Source organism: Falco rusticolus, chromosome 2, assembly GCF_015220075.1.
Source record: "Falco rusticolus isolate bFalRus1 chromosome 2, bFalRus1.pri, whole genome shotgun sequence".
Taxonomy (NCBI): Eukaryota; Metazoa; Chordata; class Aves; order Falconiformes; family Falconidae; genus Falco; species Falco rusticolus.
The window spans coordinates 31229597-31251789 of NC_051188.1; the positions used below are offsets into that span (position 1 = coordinate 31229597).

General features: G+C 39.5%; 1 long non-coding RNA gene across 1 annotated transcript; it reads right to left on the bottom strand.

Moving 5' to 3' along the window:
- Positions 1-219: 219 nt before the first annotated feature.
- On the bottom strand, positions 220-20172 carry LOC119142681. Its single transcript, XR_005102387.1, has 3 exons — positions 20061-20172; positions 9010-9016; positions 220-232 (listed from the first exon to the last, which is right to left on the bottom strand). It is a non-coding gene; the product is annotated as an uncharacterized LOC119142681 (long non-coding RNA).
- Between the last annotated feature and the right edge of the window lie 2021 nt (positions 20173-22193).

Genomic DNA, 22193 nt, shown 5'->3' on the forward strand with positions numbered 1-22193 from the left:
TTTTACAATCAGCTACATAATTTGAGCCATAGCAACAATCTCCCTTCTCTCAAGGCCAGTGGGAATCCAAGGGAAGGCTGTGTGGGTTCTACCAGCATTATTCCTGACAACATATGAATCCAGCAGTTGCTTCAGATGAGCTCAGAAAACTCAAAGAATAATTACACTAGTTGTCAGAGTCTTGCATTGCATTGTAAAGGACAGCCATAAGCAGTTTTCTCTTTAAATGCTGCTTGCGTGCCTTACGCCTTACAAATTAATTAACGGAGGCGCTTGCTTGCACTTCGGTTGTTCACTTCTTTACGTAAGTGACCTTAGAGGGTTGCATAACCCAGTACAACACTGTGATTCACTGCAATGCTCTACCATATTTAGTCTTATTAGCAGCTATTTGAGAAACGCTGCTGCTCACTCCAGAGAGACATCATTTATAGTGCTATATAAAGGTCTCTATATTTTTCCCTCATGGAAAGGATTACTGCAGCATTCTTATCTGTAATGCAATCCAGAATAGGAATCACTCATTGATTTTTGAGGAGGTGTTTTCAATATGGTGACCTGTTCCATGCTTTCATTTGAAGTGTAATTACAGCACAAAATACTAGGATGTGAGGTGTGTGTTTTAGGGGAAAATCAAATACATGGGGGTTTTGGCATTTACTGAGAAAAAAACCTTTCACATTCTCTAAATGTTAATGAATAGCATACACAAGAAGAACCAGTGCATTTCTTCATAGAGTTTAAATACCCACCAGGCTTACACAAATTGCAAGACAATATTCTGAAAAACAGGGTGAGGGCTGAATTTTCACTCCTAAAAATGTTAGCTCTTTTAGTGGAGATGAACAATCAAACGACAGATCTGTACTGCATGAGCATTTTAAAATTAAAATCGAGGAATAGGTCCCTTGTTTCTTTTCCTACCTGCACTATAGTATGACTGTAATTTTCTGGATTTTGAAAAGCTACCCCCAGTCTGTCAGTGCAAGTGGCATAGGAGAAGCAAGCTTGGTGTTAGTGTTAGTCTAATTGCCAGAAAAACCATAATTTTTGCTGCTTTAACCTGTGCATTTTATAATTCCTTCTGCCTCCTAAAACATGAGAGAATTAAATTCATCAGTCTTGACACGTTACCAATTTTAACAGGAAATTATTTTTGTTGAAAAAAGTAAACCTTTCATTCTGGTCAACATGTATTTTTCATCCCTACCTTCTCCCTGGGGCTGGGCAATGCCTGTTTCCTACCCCCTCAAAGCAAGCCTCAACCAGGCTTTACAGACTTCATCAGAAACAATGTCATTTTCAATCTGGGAAATATTAGGAAAATCTCAGAAATCAGCGGCAAATTTCATATAAGACACAAAGCTCCCATGAATCTTTACTGCCAAAAGTCATATTTGAGGGCATCACACATTTCCCAAGAAGTAACCATCACCTCTGTATAGTTGGGCATATTTTCTTTGTAATTTTTCCCTTCTCTTGGAGAAAATGAAAGAGGAGGTAAGTATCTATATTGGATGCTTTGAAAATGAGTATTTTTTTATTCTGTATGATCAAGTTAAACCTCTTCTGCTGTATATGATGTACATAAAACCTAAAAGCCACAGGAATTGCTTGGTAGTTTTATGAAACTTTTAAAATGCAATATTTATATTTTTAAATTATTATCATATCTTTGGAGTGAATTATTCATACTCTTTTCAGTGTCACTGTTGTTTTTCTCAGCCTTGTGGAAGAAAACCAAAGTTAAATGAAAGGAGCTGGTTTATTATTATTATTTATTTATTTATTTATTATAAAAGAGGCTGATCAGTTGCTACCCATTTGATATTGGGGTGAACTTGCAGTAAAAGATCTAGAGAATCTAGAATTCTAGAGTAAAGACCTCAACAGTACTGTCAATACCATGAAGATCAATGATGCTATTGTATGATATGATAGAGAAATGTCAAATAGTGCTGAAGAGCACACATACAAATATATTTTGGGTTTTTAGTCCCTCTGTTTTTAAGGATAATTTTGCTTCTGGAAAACAGATATACTCAAATCAGCAGGGCAACAGGGCTGTCACTGTCCTGATCACAACGTTACAGCCACCTTCACTTACAAGATATTTTCATGTGTTTCCAACCATCAAATATCTACCAGATCTCATCTTCATAGTGTCAAGAGCTTCCTGCAGTCAAAGATAGCAGTGTGATAGCAGGTCTAGATGAGTCAGTTTAGGGCCTATAGAGATGATAGATAGGATAGAGCTCAGTTGCCACCCTTCATCACAGAATCCTATGAAGCAACTTGCCTTTGTTGTAACAGCTGCTGTTGCATCTTTGACCCTATATGCTAGTTTTGTTTGGAGAGACCAACACCCACCTCCATCATGATTTCTTTGTGCTGTCAATCTGAAGTGGAGACATCAACATCATGGGACCAAGCAAATGGGACTGGACACTAGGAAGTACTCTATTACTAGGAAAATGTCACAGAACTGGAACAGATCCCTGAAACAACTGCACAATCTCCACCCTTGGTGTTTTTTGGGGATTTGGCTGGATGAAGCCAGAAGTGCTAATTCTGCATTAGTGTAAGTCCTGTTTTTAGTGGGAGACAGGGCTATATGACCTCCTGAGGTCCTTTCCAATATTTCTGTGATTCTGTGAAATGTACTTTAAGCATCCCCAAGCCAAAACCTCCTTTTTCCACCCTCTTTCTTGTAATGGAATTGGAGTTACTCAAGTACTAATCACATGATGCCAAAACTTTACAATGCTGGGCTAATGCTTTCAAGCCAAGAACAGTGATCTCATAAGACTCTGTGTCCTTTTAGCTTTCAGTGACAATCTTTTCTTTGCCCAGTGCTGTGCTTATTTTAATTCAGTGAGGGTGAGGATGTACAACTGCTTTCTTCTTGCTGCAGACCTGCCTTTTTAGCAAAAACATCTGTTGAACTTCACTGTTAATTCAGTCCCCTTCCCACCATCCCTTAGACCTGCACATGAGACAGAGCAATCTATAAAGAGAATGGAAAATAAAACAACTGTGAGGGATGTAAAAAGAAGGTAGTTGCAAAAGCAGGTTTGAAGAATACACATTTAAACTGAGTCGAAAGAGTAGTCACCAGTGTATTTTCATCACACTGAAAAGGATGGGTCCCGCAGAAACCTGTCCTGACCCCCACAGACAATGTATTTTTTATGGACTATTAATGAACTGAAAGTACATACAAATTTGCAGATGACATAAAGCAGAGAAGTGTGTAAGCACTCTGGAGGACAGGTTCAATATTAAAATTAATCTTGATAAACTGGAGGGGAAAAAAAAGTATGAAATCTGAAAAGTAGAGTACTGTGAAGGAGAGCAAACTGGTCAATTAAGAAAGACAGTAAATGAGTGAGTCCAAAATGGGAAATGATGTAATGGGTAGCAGTACTACAGGGTATAACGGATCAGTAAGAAAATAAGTCAGCTATGTAAACTTGTAGGGTAAAAACCACAGCTCTAGATTTTTATTAACGGGGGAGTTACATGTAAGACACAGGAAGTAATTATTCTGCTCTATTTGGTATAGAGAAAGCCACAGCTGGTATAGCGAGTCCAGTTGCGATCCTTATACACTGAAGAAATGTAAAATTACTGGAGCTTACAAGAGGGATAAGAGACTCAGAAAACATGATTTAGGAGGAAGTAATTGGGTTTATTGTATGAATCTTTGATTATACAAAAGATTGCTGTAGCAGTGGTGGTGATTCACTTTACTGTTTGCTAGGTCTCCACCAAACAGCTACTGAAGATGATTCAAGAAGATCTGATTCCTCCCCAGCACAGATGGGTGGACTGCATGGTATCTTTAGAGATCCCTTCTCTACCCTTTGAGAGTACAGTGGGTTGGACACAACTGCAATATGTTCTAAAGGGTTATCTTGCTAATCCTCTCTGAAATCCCTTAGCCAGTTTTGTGGATAATTGTGTGAAAGCAGTGTGAATGAAGCAATTAAAACTGAGGGCCAGAGGGCAAAGTAGTATTGCCAGAATGCCTGCTCAGATTGATTCTACTAGCTCTGTTTAAATCCTTCTTCATTTGACACCTCTCACCAACATCCTGCATCACCCCCAGGATACATTATGTATTTCTGGGAACTGCTTAATTCAGACTGTCTAATTCCCTTCCCCTCACACAAGCAGCACATACTTGCCACGTGCTCTCTGATATCCCTTCTGCAGAATTCTTTTGCAGATCTAAAGTGGCCTCAGAAAAAGGGCATATTATTGTCAAAAGGTTTCCACTCTGTTGAATGAAACTATTGCTGGGTAAGCTTGGGAATGTGACTTCCATCAACACTGAGACTGTATAAATATACATGCCATTGTTCTAGTTCATCAGCAATGAGTTATGATTTTTGAGGCAGCACAGAGATTGAGAAACCTGTGGAAAAAGAAATTTTTACAGTAAAGATGTAATCCAAATACTTGCACAGACCTCATTGCTGTGGTACTTCAGCAACCCAGAGCTTTTACTATATTCCATACTTTCAGTACTTGCCTGTAAATTGCTCCACCCCATGAGGGAGAAAAGCATTATATCTTTTTGTAGATTGGAAGTTGGGTTGGAAAATTGAGCAATGTACGTGACTCAGGAAATATAATAGTTGCAAGTCGCTCCAGCTGCAATGCTCTGCTAGCGTGCACTTCCCTGCCAGTGCCTACTAATGATGAATATTCCTTCCATTGTATTGTGCAATTCTGCCCTATGCAAAATGTCTTTCTTGATCTATTCTGTACTTACATGGGCATTCTCAGGGGCTATGGAGAGCTGCACCACCAAGCATCTGAATGTTATGCACCAGATAATGAAGCCAAAAATGTTCTCAAGCTTTTTTTTTATTATTTTTTTTTATTGACATGACTACATTTTAAGGACCAAGAGGCAACAGTCCAATTCCAGAACCCTTCTGCTCACTATTTATATGTTCATTTTCTTACTGCGAAGCCAGTGTTCCTCAATGCAAGCTGAAGATGCCCAGGGACAAACTCTCAGCAGAAAAATGCACCTGACTGACTCTGTACTCTTGACATGGATAATTTTTGAAGTGTGACTTTGACTATCATCGATTTCAAGCCCCTAATTCTGGGAACAGTTTGGTGAGTGCCATACTGGCACAGTTTTGTATATGTATATATTCTATTATATTCTTAATATTATTTTTTAATATTATATAATATATAAATGATTAATCATAACTATTTGCTGCTTTATTAGCTATAACCTCTTAATAACTTGCAATATTTAAATATATACTAGCTGTTACTATTGATTACTGTTGCTATTGAAATATATATATATATACACACACAATTGCTTTTCTGGTATTAATTTTGTAATAACTTTATATTTGCTATATATATGAAATATATATATATATATGCCTTATTAATCATAAGTATACTTCCTTTACTAATGATATTTTTCAGTAATCTGTAATAAAGATATTTAGAAAATAAACCTTCCTTTTCATTGGGTATTAAGAAATTGTGCAAACCTAGTGTCATGGTAACCCCTTAAGTTGCAACAGTTACCTAAATGCAGGTCTACATCATTTACTACAAATACCAACAGGCTTGTAACTGTGACCTTTCTTACTGTATTGTCTAACATGCATCAGAAAACTATGACTGCCAGCAGTGGAAGAACTGAAACATCAAGAGATTACAGAGTATGGCTCAGCTACTGTACCTCCCACTGGCTGCAATACCGTAGCTTCAAAACAGGCATCGGCAGGAGAGGAAACTAAGGCAAATATGAGAGATAGGAGAAGGTAGATATGAAGTAACAGCCATTCAAAGACATGTGAATGGGAAGAACAAGGAGCTTCAGACTGAAATACCAGCAAGTAGGGTGGGCTGTTGTGTCCAAAGGCAAGAGGAGCATCGCTGGGAAGGGGACAGGGAAAACGATCTCCTTCAGTCCTCCCCCTGTTCCATCCTCATTCTAACCTGGGAACACAGCAGAAAAGCCTGATCCAGTAGAACAATGACTCATTTCATTGCACACAGCAACACGGTTCTGTTTTCAACTGTTGTTGAAAAGTTCTGTTGTCCTAGATCTCCATATCTAGCTGAAGTGGAGATTTGCATCAGCATTGCAGGTCATGATACATGGAGAACTTGTACATCTCTAGAGCTGATGTCAAATAGCTGATTTCATTACTGTTAAGTACACACTGAAACTAGCTGTTCCATCAATAGAGAGCAGCTTTTCTTCTGCTCACTTGGCTTCTTTCCCTGTCTGTAGTGACATATCTGCGCACGCTGTAGTTCATTATACTGCATGGAGGTTGTGATACAGCTGGTCAAATAGACTATTACAATTGAGTATCTGTGACTGTTCAGACTGTGTCACCAACAATGTAAAGTAAAGGCTTGTAAAAATAGAGGAAACTGTTAAAACAGACTTTGATTCCCAAGTTTATCTGTCTGGATGAGAGGAGCCTAAGTATACGTGCCTCTTTAGTACAAGCACAGATTTTAATTTACTCATTCATGATTTCAAGTATTCTGGTCCCAACAGCACTATAACCTTGTCTGTCAGGACATGTTCTGGGCTTTCCTCTTTTTCAGTGCAGTGTGGTTAGTCCCAGTGTGTCACCAAGGTGAACCAGAAACATCATGATCTCAGCATGCAGAAGGCCACTCTTCTTGCTGTTAGATGGATAGTGATAAACTTTTCAATCAGACAGATCTCCTTTCACTGGTGAGTGCTCATCTTCCTTCCCACTGGTCTCATGCATAACCTAAGCACTTCTACAGTCCAGGCTAGTCCAGACAGAATGATATTTCCCCATGTTTTAAATGAGTCCACCTGGTAGGGCTTATAATAAGGAAAAATACGCTGAGTTGCATTCACTGAGAGCCTTCCACTACTCTTTCTTCAAATTGTGTCACCAAAACTAATGAAAATTTTATCTGATTTCCCCTAGCTTCAGCTGACTTCACTTCATCCCCAAATAGTGCTAAATCATTGGCAGAAATTGGTTTAAGTATTAGCATTTCTGGAGGGAAAAAATTGTTTTGCAGTGTTGTCAGACCATGTTTGCAGGAGGGAGGTGTGAATGTATATATCGTGAGAGAGCACTCAAGGCTCCTCCCTTAGGTCCATGCAGTCCTGTCCCCTCATCCTTTTTCATGTGGCACAGACAACACATATTCCAGTATGCTAATCCAGGAAAAAATCTTCAGAGCTCTTTCTTTCCAGAATCTGGTCTCCCTACACATTTGGTGAGAGATGGTTGTTGGGGCACAAAAGTGAGGCACACAAAACAAAGATCTGAACATAACCATAACATCACTGAGTTCTCTCCAGTCCTGCACTGTCAGAGGCCACAGTTCTGCAGCTCTGGGAAAAAAAAGGCTTAATAGGTCTCTGGGGCTCAGATTTGGGAGTAGGCAGCCGTGCCTGGTATCGTCACTACAGCCATGGTTCTCAATGCGGTGACAAAATGGTTGTTTCTAAAAGGCAAGCACAAATGTTCTCACACAAGCCTTTCAATATGAAATTATCTGGTCGAGTTTTTCTCTATGCACAGGGGAAGCTGATGGGGAAGACTAGCTGAAAATTGTTTTAAGTAGCCCATACTGAAATGCTAGCAGCACATATATTTGCAAAGATCTCAGTATGGACAAATTATGTAGCTGCATTCTTGCTCGGAGATTTCAACCATATACCTAAGCCCTACTTTAAAGTATTTGCATGTGTTTTTGTATTTAGAGGTAGTCATACCACTGTGATAGGGAATATAAATGATGTTTTTGATTCTAATAAATTCCATTTTCGTTCAATTTGGACTTAGCTGTCTGCTCACATCTCAGCCGATATAAATTTTGCTGGCAGGAATACATGCAACTTGAAATTGTGGGATCCGAGTTTGGTTTCTGCTTCTTTTTACCCCTTGATTAAAAAAACCCAAACTCACAGAGTAATCATTAGACATATACCTATGCTGATCATTAGGATCAGCACTGAAGTCATCTGCAAGGACTCTCAGGTACATATCAAACCTCTTACTGACACCACAGCTATCTACACAATATTCCTTATCAAAGTGGAGCTGTAATATAGCTTTATCACAGATGCCTTTTCTCTCCTTCTGGACAGGAGAGGAACCAAGACGAGGTCGAAAGGTGATGCTGGCAGTCGCCTTGTACTAAAACCTGCCACAGGGAGGCAAGTTCAACACACCTACCAGAGGAGAGGGCATGAGAGTCAAGGATGGCCTACAGTCTGGTGCTCAGTACATGGACTGAGACCAGTCTGGATGGCTGATGATTACCATAAGCCCACCTACAGGTCTATGAGCCCAATCCTATTCTAACCCCAGGAAGGAAGAGGGGGTCTCCTTCCCTGGTCAGAATAGGGTTGCTGGTCGGGGAAGAACTTCTAAACCAAGAGACAGTAGCTTCTGTCCAAGCAAGGACTTCCCCTTTCAGCCCTTGAGAAGGCTGAATGCCCCGTAATAGGGGAAAATAAATTATGGCAGGAGAGCAGGTGGAAGAACCAATCCTTAATGTTACTTTTTTTGTTTTTTCTTTCCCTGGATGGCTTAAGTAGCTCCTACAGCTGGGACATTAGGCATATACTGCACTACCTTTTACACTGTAGTGACTTAGTTCTAAGGATGCTTCAAGTCCATGGGTTTCTGTTTTATAAGCAAGATTTCTACAAGCTAAAGAACTGGCACTTATTGAGATGACTAGTCCCTAAAATAGGGTTGTGAAAATAGGTCTACCCCTCAGCTCTGGATGTATTATCTCAAGGAACTATTAAGGTTTATTAACTGCTGCTGAATCTTTCTGACAAAATTAGGTTATCACTTCATACAGATTAATTGATTACTTTGCTTCAACCTACACATGTCAGATTGCATTACATTCTCATATATTTCACATCAGTGAATATTTGAAGGAGGAAAGTACCGAAGATAACACAGAAAGAAAAGGTACGTGTTCAACCCAACATACCTCAGTACTGCTGGTGCCCCATAAATAGGCTGTTGATTAAAACTGAGCACTCAGCCAAGCTGAGCAGGACTTGGGCTGCAGTCTAGTGCATAAACACAGAACCAAATAGGAAACCTATTCACTCCCCTTAATATTAGACTCAAAATCCTTGTACTTGTCTCATTAGGTAAAATAAACTTTAAACCATTTTTAATATGACAGCAAGAATAATGAATCAAATAATATATATTTGTTAATTCAAATGACTGTTCTTGCATTTTGAAAAAATAGGAAGTAAGGATATAAAGAAAGTATCACAAGGCTGAATCACACCAGTTTGGGATATGATCACTGAAATTAAACTGCATTTTGGTAAAAAAAAAAACCTTCCCATATTTGTCTTTGTAATATTTTAATAACAAACAAATATTTTACATGGCCAGTAGTGTCACTCTCAAGGTGGAGAAGCCAAGTAACAGACAAGTGAAATTTGGGTTTTTAATGGGTAATTACTAAAGATGTCAAGGGAACCAGAGCCTAGCTTTTTAAAGGTACAGATAGGACACCAGCTTGTGGAGCCAGCACAGAGACAGGGCTGGACCAGGGGTACTGTTTGGAGCTTAGACCCACTTGCCATCTTTGGGACAGCTAGCAAACATGTCCGGCCCTTGATCAAGATATGCAAGTTTGTGTATGGGAAATCCTCGGAGATTCCCTAGAGCCTCCTAGAAATTTTGCACAGGCATCAGATAGGATCAGCTGTGAACCTTTTGTTATCCAGATGTGTGCCCCTTTTTGGTACCTCTGCAACTACACATCAACATAAGGAATGGAAAGCTTCAACCATGCACACAGACTACTGAGTGCGGCTGAGTTTACCAAACACTATCACAGCTCCAAAATGGAGATTACTCGGAAAATGCTCTCCCAGATTCTCTCCAAATAATTAGGCAAAGGAAATTACATTTTTCAGAGAGCTTGTCCTGTTAATGTCTTTCCAAGAGTGATAAACATTAGTATGATTGGATAAAACCTAAGAAATAGAGAAATTTAAATATCATAGAATCGCAGAACAGCTGAGATTGGAAAGCATCTCTGCAGACTGTTGAGTGCAACCCTCTGGGCAAAGTAGTGTGAGCTAAAGCAGGTTGTTCACACAGTGTCCAGTTGTGTTTTGAATATCTCTGAGGATGGAGACTTCACAGTCTCCCTGGGCAGCCTGTGCCAGTGTTCAATAACTCTTACGATTGAAAACTTTATTCCTATGTTTAAATTGAATTTTCCTTATTTCAGTTTGTGCTCATTGCCTTACGCTCAATGGTTACCACTGAGAAAAGCTTGGCTCTGTCTTCTTCATTCCCTCTCACCAGGTATTTATCCAGATGACTAAGATTCCCTTCACCAAATCTGTGGCCCTGCACTGGACTCACTCTGGTATGTTCAAGCCTGTCTTGCACTGGGGAGCCCAGGATCAGACCCAGGACTCCAGATGTGTCTTATCAGTGCTGAGTAGAGGGGATTACATATGTAGTAAGTAGCAGAACCATCTTAAAAATCAGGTTCATCAAAACATCTCTGCAGCTCACAAAAATAGGAGACATTGTAATAAACATCTAAACACCATATTTATAATTATAAATTTTTAAATTTATTTCTGCAAGAATAAATGTTTGGAATAAATATTTTGAGGTTATTTATGTCAGAAGGAAATCTTATACTGAATACCATGGTAATATTATCATGAAACTGAAAAGTCAATATTGCATTGCCTTTCTTTTTCATAAACAGGAATTTAAATATAAACCACTTAAAAATTAGTACAAAAGGTGACCACTGGGAAAGAAAAGCACAGAAAAAAGAAAGTAAAACTTCTAGACTATTTCCTAAATATTGTTAAGTCTCTGAATGCTATTAGTCTGAATCACGGGCAATGAATTTCACAGCAGATGGTCCCTGACAATTCACATCCTGTTACCAACAGTATCTCCAAAAACATTCAATCTTCTGTTTTCTACAAAATCTCACACACAGATAGTTGCTCCCAAATCCTTGAGGTATCATGTTGGTATCAATAATATTTCTGAGACCACAGGGCAAGAATTTATGGTGGAAATTAATGATATTTCTGTACGGAACAAATTAATTCCTGTAAATTTTTGTCTACAGTAAAGGACCATGATGTATTGAAAGCAGCATCATAAATAACAGAAAGCTGGGAAACTAATGTCAAGAGGTTTTCATTTTAGTCAGGAGTAGATCAATGTATTTAGCACTTTAATCTTGATCAAAAGACAAGAAGAGACGGTCAGATTTCACTGGTTTTCACCAGGTAAGAAGAATAGAGGTTTCAGATTACTGTCCAGATAAAGGAGGTACACTTTGTAGCACTGTAAACCCCGGGAAGACAGATACTAATCTCCACATTAGCTATGAACACAGTTCTGAGCCACTATAGAGTTGCAGGCAGCTCACATCTTTGAGCAATGCAGTCTACTGATGTAGCTGAGGAAGACTCAGGCATATTCCTAGTTAGCTTCCTGTCTAACAAGAGGTTAAGGAGACCCCTCCAGTATTGTATGTCGTTGTGGAGCATAAAACAGAAAGTAGATAGGTAGAGACCGATAACTTAATCAAAAGATTCCTGAGCAGTGCAGTGCCTGCAATTTTTCTAGGAGAGAACCTCAGCTTACAAGTATAACATCCTGTCACTCATTTTTTTATCCTAAGATAAAAGAGCAACCAGATGAAACGATCATGTGGAATGGGCATAATGGTGCTTATTTAAGTAACTGCAATGCCCCAGAAATAAGCTACTAACCGTAGCTTTGAAATATTATGAGACACGAGACATAATAGCACACTCTCAATACTGAAAATCCTTTCATATGCACTTGTTCAGTAAAGGGCATTCAAAGGTAAATGAAGGCTACCTTAGACAAGCCTATTCATTGCCAGACATCTAGTGTCATTAATATCCCCTAAGTAAATAAAATGAAAAATTATTAAACCTTCAATTAAGCACTGTCAGATACATTATAATTATGTGGAAGGAATACCGCACAAGATGAATTGTTAAACTGCTAATGGAAACAATGGATTAAAAAAAAATATTTAATAGAGGCAATTATGAAATTACAGATGATTCCATAAATAATAATATGTAGTGTATGAGAAAGCAGAGATGGTCAGAGGCTTCCTAAAAGGACAAGCTGCTTTTGTCCTCCCCAATAAAGGAAAGAGCTTGAGCATAGGGCAGAAATGTCTATATGCATTTTGAATTGTTCTTTTCCAGCACCTATGTGTGTCATATTTAATTCATTGTGCAAGAATTTCAAAGTTCTATAAAAATAAAACACTAATATAAATACCCAAATGTATACTCTGAAATAAAACTGCTCTGATTTGGAGCAATATTGATATGGTTTTGCCAATATTTCTTTGTCAGTGAGATGCAGACGGATATGCATTCAGCAAACAGCTGTGCTACTGGCATGTAAGACTGCTCAGGATCTTTCCTCCAGCTGTTCGAACCCTCCTCCTGCTGTACCACATCTCCCAGCAGAGCTGCTCCCAGCTCATTCCCCCAGATTTAATACAGAACCATAGATTCATAGAATGGTTTGGGTTGGAAGGGACCTTAAATATCATCCAGTTCCAACACCTGGCCACGGGCAGGGACACCTTCCACCACACCAGGTTGCTCAAAGCCCCGTCCAGCCTGGCCTTGAGCACTGCCAGGGATGGGGCATCCACAGCTTCTCTGGCCAATCTGTGCCAGCGTCTCACCACCCTCACAGGAAAGAATTTCTTCCTAATGGCTAATGTAAATCCACCCTCTTTCAGTTCAAAGCCATTCCCCATTGTCCTGTCACTACATGCCCTTGTAAAAGCCCCTCCCCCAGCTTTCCTGCAGGCCCCCTTCAGGCACTGGCAGGCTGCTATAAGGCCTCCCTGGAGCCTTTTTTTCTCCAGGCTCAACAACCCCAGCTCTCTCAGCCTGTCTTCACAGGAGAGGTGCTCCAGCTCTCTGATCACCTTCGTGGCCCATCTCTGGGCTCATTCCAACAGGTCCATGTTCTCCTTATGCTGGGATCCCCAGAGCTGGACACAGCACTGCAGGTGGGATCAGTGTCGTGAGAGCAGAGGGGGAGGATCATCTCCCTTGACCTGCTGGCCACGCTTCTTTTGATGCAGCCCAGGGTCTAGTTGGCTAACAAAAGGTTATAATTTTGTTGTTTGTGTATCAGACTCTTTTGGCATACCCATGCCAGCAATTCTGCTGCTATATACAAGGTAGCAACGGGACAGGGAAGAGGTGAGAGGCAGATCAGGCAGGTACTTCAGACTTCAGTAGACACAACTGCAACATGAGATATCTGCCCATCATGCCTTACCTGCCCTATGTTGAAAGCCCTGAGCTTTATCCTTGCACAAGTGTGACAGCCCTTTGCCTAAGAGCAAGGAAATATGATGAAATGGGTCACTTCATTGAGAACTGAGCCCAATAATCAGGGCAGCGATCAAGCCTTCTTTTCTTCATGAAAATAATGCGCTTAACAGAGATGGCCAACTGCAGAATAGCCTGAGACTTTAGATGAGTCTCTTGAAGAAAAGTCACATAACTGAAAATTTTAAATATCCCCAAGAAACACACCCCCTCAAATGTTTAAGTTTTGTCAGGGTTTCTACCTTTGTGAAATATTTCCTAGGCCCCCAGTCAGCCTTTCATGTAGCAGAAAAGCAGTCCAAAGAAGCCCTGAAGCAGTTTCAGCAGGCAGGGAAGAAGGTGATGTCCCAGGCCTTCATGTTGCCAAGGAACTGGGGCAACTGGAAGCCCGCAGGTTCTCCATCTCTGTGGGGGTCAGACAGATCTGCTGCCTTCAGGCCCTAGGCATCATAAGCCTTCTTGACTAAATTGAAAGGACAACCCCAGCAACCACCCCGCCTTTAATTCATGGCAGTTCACACCCTGGGGGAAGTTCTCTGACCTAGTGTTTACGTTCAGTGTGTAGATTATCACTTCAGAATTACTTCCTTCTTCATAACTGAAGACAGAACCAGCGTTTCCGTGGTGTAATTAATCTCATCGTAGTGTATGCAGATGCACTAAGATGTATTGTGCCCTAAAATTGCCTACTTCTCTCCATTGACTGGAAGGAGAATCTAGAGTGTTCAGACGTACTAATCATGTGAGATGATTCACCCTACACGTGTAGCAGAAGCTAAAATGAAGATGGGACAAATCTATTGTGGTATTAATACTTGATGAGGTAAAGGTGATTTTTTTTTTTCTAAAATGAGGCAAAAAACCCACCTCACCTTTCTATCCAGCCACCAAGCTCCAGAACGACATCTCCTTGCTTTCTTTGTGGCCCATATAGCTGATAACTTTTTCTGGTGTGTGACACAACTTGTGTGGAAGGTGAATACAGAGGCTGGGAGCACAGGTTTTCCTGTCACTGGTAGGTGCTTTTTTTACTTTGGTATTCCATATATGAAGTTGCATAACAATGCCCATAAACCATAGAAGGTCCTTAAAATGACCACAGGTCCCTTTGCAATGGAGCTGGTAGCGATCCCCATAAGAGAGGCTAACACATTCCATTCTAGCTAGACCCTTGGTGCTTTTTAAAGCTGCTTTAATTCATCCCTGCAGTTTGCAGAAACCCTTCAAAATTCAGAAAGGAGAAAGCCCTCAGGGTAAAGAAACACTTTGTCCCATCAAAATCCATTTAACTTTGGCTAAGTTATAAACTGTTAAAAAACACAAACTCCACACTAAAGCTTGAAATCTTGAGGAAAAAAAAAATTGCTGGCAAAGTGCCAAAACAAGTTTAAAAAGAAGGAAGAGGATCTACACATTGGTTTTTTGTACTGCCAAGCAGCATCTGTGAGTTCTGAAGGTCGTAGAGAATGGGAGACTAAGCCAGGTCTGGTTCATCTCGCCATACTTCTCCTTACAACTATACATAGACCCATCAGATTCTAGTACATAAAACAAAATCTGCTCAGTCCAACAGTGTCAGGTACCATTAATCAGCCTCTAAAGGTATGGCATTGGACACCAGCCCGCTAACTCCTGTCTGGGATGGCCGTCTTCTTTGCCCAACATCTAATACAGCAACTGGAGCGCTGGACCACTGAGCCAGCATGGCTGTTAAGTTCCACATGATAACCTCCTCCTGAGGAGGAGATTATTAAGGTTATAGAGACAAAGATTTCCTCCAAGCTTTTTCTTTAAAAGAGAAAAGTTAAATTTATAACTGCCTGAACAATCTGGGTTCTCTGATTAATTCTCCATATCCATCATGTTACGGTCTACTTCTATTCCTCTGTGCTATTTTTTCCACCGTTGTGATCTGATTCATCCCACACAGTGTAATGATATTCCTTGCAGAGGGGAGAGAATAGTGATTGCACATGCAACCATATGATTTTTCCTTCATTTTTGTGGCCTTATAATGCTGATCAGGGGTTTTTCTACATAGAAGGTACATGAAATACTGCTAAACATATGTGGATTTGATAAATATTCGTTTTCACTTTCTGACCCTTTTTTCCTAACTTCCTGTTTGTGATGGTATCAGAGAATTATTTTAATTTAATTTTGTCTACAAACTTCATTAAAGTCAGAAAACCTATCGTGTCATTTAATCAATGCCCCTATCACCATAAAAATGTTATCATTACATTTTCCTCTCTACTACCAGATGTAGAATTGTTGCAGCTATCTTAAATGATGAGCTAAAAAATTTTATATTGTGAGATTTCTTCCCCCTCCCAGATTTTACTGATGAAAACCTTTGCCTGACAAAAATAGATTCTTTTTTTTAAAAAAATAAATATTCACCCATCACATTTCTGGCTTATATAATTCCATGCCTTTGTTACTAGGTATATCTCTTTAAAACACCTTCACCAGCTTCACTGCTTATAATATTCAAATATTGGCAGGCAAGAAATTTTTCAGTTTTTCAGCACATATACAAGTTAAAAACATTTAGCTCCCCAAATATTTTCTCCCAAGTACCAGGCATTCTGACAGTGATGTTGCAAGGTCTCAGACACTTCTGACTTCTAATGAACAATTAATCTGAGCTATATAATTTAGCTTCAGAGCATACGAAAAATCTGAATTAGTCTACAGCTGAGTATCACTGTAACCTGCTACAACTGTTAAAAATATAAAGGAAGATAGAAGATTATTATGGGCAATCATAAGATGGCTAGTGAGCCCTTATTTTAAGATTTTTTTTCTCTTTCCTTTCTTGCATGAGTGAAAGGAAAATTGAATCAATCATCAATGAAACCTGGCCAGACCAACAGAGTCATTTAACTATTGATTAAATACTGGTTTCAGAATATAATCCAGCATCACAAAATGTAGCTTTTTAATGAAAATAACCACAGAACATACAAAATGGAAATCTGTGTTTTTCTAATATTGCTCTGAAATACACACTTGAAATTAAAAAATCATAGACGAGACTTCATGTTTAAGAACCTTTAGAACATTTTATGGCATTTATATACAACATCTCTCCACTTACAGCTCAGGTAGATTGAACACAAGTGAGAAACTTCTAGACAGGTCAATTAATGGTTATGTAAAGAGCAACAGTTGCCCCACATAAATTCTAGTGTATTTTATTGCAAAGATTTAGTAGAGTGTGTGTAAGGTAGAGCTTTGAACTTGGGAATAGCCCTCTTACTTTTAGAAGCTAGAGGTCCTTGGCAGATGTCTTACCAGAAATCTCTGGATATTTTCATCCAAACTTCTTCATTTTATGAGCAGAGAATGACTCCAGGCCAGTCAGGCTCTGTACACATCATGTCAGCCTGTCCTTGGCTGGTGAGAAGCCTGAAGCTAGGAAAAGAGATGGGTTCCCTTCACATTCAATCTCAAGGCAAAGCATGGCAGCGAGAACTGGGTGAAAGATGCCATGAAGAAAAAAGTTGGAAACTGCCTCATAATCTTGCTGCCAAATCAAGAAATCCATCAAAGAGTTGGGAAGTGCTGAGGGAAATATTGCACCACAGGGACTTCATACAACTGGAGTGGAACTACTTTTTTCTTGAAGATGGCTTTCATTTCCACAAGCCATACTGTGTCTGAGAGAAGGGCCTGTGGACGGGATCTCAGGCATCAGTTTACATCTGCAGAACACACTTAAAACCCAAAGATGTAAAATTTTCTTATACATTGTTCACAAAGATTATTCCACCTGCCATAGCAATGCAAAAAGCAGAGAACTGCAGCTGGGACTGTAATACACATGAAACATTCTCCTGTCTGAAGAGAACTTTATCCAAAACGTTTATCAAAAGTAGAGCTAACTACTGACTGTATCATATAAAGTGTTTATTTGCCCAACACTTTGTGGGCTGCAGTGACGATTATATCCAAGAGGGAATCTGCGCATTATTGATTTAGAAGTAGTTGATGACGATACTTCTTCATGTGGCTGATGATATAGTAGAGATTGTGATAATAGCATTTTATCAACAAATCAAGACACAGTCTTTAAGATGAAACAGAGGAATGAGCATTCATGGAAGGAATACAGAAAGCACTTCATGGCTCAGCAGAGAAAGTAATAGTTCCCATAAGACTTACGGTACTTCATAGTGACACGTTTTCTCAATTGCTTGTAAGCATGTAAATGATCATAATGATTCCCAACATGAGACAAAAGAAAACCTTTAAAAGATTTCTTCCTAAGGAAAGAAAATGTCCCCTACAGCACTCCACCATATATCACACACAATTTTTTAATGCAGATCACCCTAATTTGACAGCAAAATGAATAGTGTTATTCCAAGACTTCCAACAGCTAAAATGTTTTATCTTCTTAAGACAACAGCTTCAGGCATCATTCACAATGTATTAACTTGCCTTTCAATTGAGAAAGACTTTAAAGCCAATGTAGAAAATGAGAAACTTTTTTCTGTGGCCACTGATGATGCAAACCATGGAGATACGAAAATGTTTTTGATAAACTGGTACTACACAGTTGAAGGGAGAATAGTCCATTGTTTTCAAGACAGCAATAAAACTGTAAGAAAAGCTTGCAAACAGAAATTGTGTACTGCAGTCAGTGTCCTGAGCTTGAATTTGGCAATGTATCATTGTGACAACATATCATTGCAATGTTAATGATGACTTTGGGATACACCTTTCTGCCCACAGATAAATGGAGACGGATAATGAATAACTGCTTCTTGCTAATTCTCTTTGTCTATACAATACAGCAAAGCATTCAAAAGATAAATGACCAGAAACTTGGGGACTATATCACAGTAGTTCTGACAATTTTTCTGTACTTTCCAGGTTTCAAAACTACTGAAGATTCTACATTCTGTCAAACTGAAGCAGTGGGGTAGATTAGCCTGCACCATGGCTCTTCCCAAGTGTGAAAGAATCTTAAAATGGTTTTGTGTTATAAGAAGGTCCTACTGAATGATCAAGAATTCCCCACTGACACTTTAAAGCTCTTTAAAACTGACAGAATTTAGGAAGATGGAGACATACTTTTGGTGACCTGTATTTCTCTCACAAGCTGAAGACTTTTTACAACCCTCCCCAAATTAAAATACTTAGTATGTGCTGGAGTTTATGACCTCACTGAAAAGTAAAATACCACAGAAACAACAACAGGTTTTTTGGTCAAGAATGCCATTCTTATTTAAAAGCATGACACGACAAAGCAGGTAAAAGTGGAAGTAGGCCATTATTCAGAGACATAAACCGCATCTGAACTTCTGTTTGAACTGAGGAACAACAGTATCTTAACTTGGTGTAGATCTCTTTTAAAAAAAATGCATTGGCCTTTTTTTTTAGGAAATCATAAGCATTACTGAAAGACTGAAACCTGACAAAAGGCTAGGTCGTAATTATATATATATATATGTATAGAAATTTTGTGTACTGAGCAATTCAAGAAGCTACTTCTATATATTTCAGGAATTTTATATTAGGAAATAGGTAATATTCCACCTTAAAATCTTGGTTATTTCAGTTTATTAAACCATATGGATTAAAACCCACTTTATTATGCCAGTCTTAACTCACATGCAACCCTTGCAATGGTATTTTCTTTATGCAAAAAGGCTGGGCGGATTGCAGAATCCTGCTAAATATTGATGGCCTTCTGACAGAGCTTCAAATTAAAGCTAATTTCTCTTACTCACATGAAGACCTTAATAAGCTTATCTCAGAAAGCAAAGAAATATTGAAGCATATTAAACCTGTTAATAAGCACTATTTTAATAATAAATTAAGTCTTTAACAATTTATTTGGATATTTTAAAATAGTAGAAATGTGCACTTGAGTCAAAAGTACATGACTTGCTGAAGGAAAATGGTATTTTTATAAGGTTTCTTTAAATAATAAATTACCTTGTTTTTCATGCCATTTCCCCGTATTTCCCTGAAAGATGGTAGCTGGCATATTCTGGCACCCTGTATAATTCTTGTTGAAAGGACAGAGAGCAGAGCAATGGTGTTTATATACTGCACCTGCCCTCAAATCCCCAGGGCTAGGTAGATAATTCTGAAGGGCAGTCTTGCTGAGTTGAAGCTTTCTACAAGAACAATGAGACCAAAGATAGTGAGCAAATAAAAGTGTTCTACTCTGTGCCCATCTGTACCATCCTGTATAAAACCCTAACCTCCAAAAAACATTACTCAGGTTTGTTTGTATTTGAACTTGTTTACAGAGACCCTCAAATTCTATTTTGTTTAGTACTCTGATAACATTTTTGCATTCATAATATCAAACCCAACTTGACACTATTGCTTCTTTTTTCATTAAAGGTTCATGAACCACCCACTCTCCTACTGCCCAGGTTTTTCCGTTTCCCTGCCAGTTCTACGTATTTTTTCTCTCTTTTCCACAGCTGAAGTGTAAATCTAAGTTTTGCAAGCAAAAGAAATTTCCTTGCTTGATTTAAGGATTTAAGTGTATTCAGCCAAATTTAGTAGAGGTATCTACCAAAGATACATTTCTACTAAGTACAACAGATAGTGGCATATGTGCAGGGTCCTAAATACATACAATAAATAAGTAGACAGGGACTCTGTAGAGGAATTGTAAAGGAATGAAAGCAGGTTAATTAACATTGATAACATACAGCTGTGGGCTGGCTTCAGGGGCGGTGGGTTGGCCGATGTGGATAAGGTGCAGCTGTCGCTGCTTCCTACTAAATACTTAAAAAGCTCTAAGGGAGATGGAATAGGAGTTCTGGATGAAGAGAGATCTGGAAGAAGCAGAGAGAGAGAGAGAGAAAGAAAGAAAAAAGAAGTGAGCACCCTGGATGTAGGAGACACAAGGTAGGGGGCCTGGATGAGGAGAGGCTGGTTGGAAGAGGAGTTCAGAGATGAAAGAATCCAGACATGGCAGAGGCAAGAAGCAGAGTGGCCTGGCCTGAAGAGGATGAAGAAACAGTCTGGACAGTAGATAAACTGTTGCAACTTTGTGGGGGATTGGTGGCTGTGCCAGGGTGAGGTGCGGGAGCTACTTATTGAAGTTAACCTGGTATGTGGTGGTAAAAGCCTTGTTGCAGCTGCCTAGTTTTGATACTGCTGTAAAGGATTCTATATATGATATGTAGGATGGTGATGGAGCAGGATTGTCAAGGTCATCAAGTGGTGGGGATGCTAGCTTTTTGGAGCTGATCACTACTGAAACATCTCAGCAAATAACTCCATGAGACTTAATTATCAATATGAACCTCCCAGTGTGCCTCTTCTGTATGGCTTTCACAATCCTGATCAGGTTAATCAGATTCAAACAAATGAATCAAGGCTGGAAGATGCAAAGACAGTGGTTAGTAGAGCAGGGTAGCAAACTGGTGACAGGACTCCAAAATGATGGATAGCAATGTGACAGATTTGTGGTGCTGTATATACAACTAATGAGCTTTATTTGTTATAGGGAGAATATTTTTGTTGTTTGAGACTACTCATTCACATAACACTCCCTTTCTCTCCAGTATGTTCTCAGGGAACCTTTGTTTGCAGACAATTACTGCTGCTTTCTTATTAGAGCTCACAAAAGTAGGTAGGTCTAACCAAGCATGATGTGGTGGCTGCTATCTAATACTAGTTACTGTAAGGCCTTGATAAATATGCAGTGGAGGACCTGCTACCCTGGTGCCTGGCACTCATGTTGCTGATGCAGAAATGGAGGAACTGCTGGTATATCTATATGTGAGCTACACAACTTTGCTGGTTTGTTCAGTGCTTCACGCTAGTTCACAGGGCTGAAGATTCATTATGCTTCCAGAGCCAGCTCAAAAGAAAATCCAAGTTTTTCTGCCTTCCTTCGGGAAACACCCAGTAGGTGGGTTGAAAGTAGGAACAAATCAAAAAATCATAGAATGGGTTGGGTTGGAGGGGACCTTAAAAGACTATATAGTTCCAACCGCATTTTCATGGGCAGGGACACCTTCCACTACACCAGGTTGCTCAAAGCCCCATCCAGCCTGGCCTTGAGCACTGCCAGGGATGGGTCATCTACAGCTTCTCTGGGTAACTTGTGCCAGAGTCACACCACCCTCACAGGAAAGAACTTCTTCCTAATATTTAATCTCAATCCACCCTCTTCAGTGTAAAACCACTCCATATTGTTCTATCACTAGTGTACAAAGCCCCTCCCCAGCTTTCCTGTAGGCCCCCTTCAGGCACTGGCAGGCTGCTGTAAGGTGTCCCCAGAGCCTTTTTTTCTCCAGGCTCAACAACCCCAACTCTCTCGGCCTGTCTTCACAGCAGACATGCTCCAGCCCTCTGATTATCTTTGTGAAGAGTCCTTAAATCTGAATCTGATAACACTGACCTATAAAAGCCTTTAGCACTGCCCATAAGATTCTCTCATCCGACAAGTGTTCTGACCATTGGGTATGTACATCCACTCTCCTACAGAAAGAATGCCAGTCTATGGGTGTGTATCCAAAGAAACACCTGCCAGGATGATCACTTTCCAAGTTATGCAGGGTTTAAGGGAAAACTTAAAACTGTTAAACTTGAAACAGAATTTTCTTCAGACCCACTTTTTTGTTTTGTTTCCTTGTTTCTGTTCCCCAGTTCCTGACCCAATGCAAAGGAAATGGGACAAGTGATCTAGATGCAATTCAGCTAAGTGAACGTCATTGTACAGTGCCAGTATACTCCAACAGAGTGGATCTAAATGCAGTTTCCACATCTC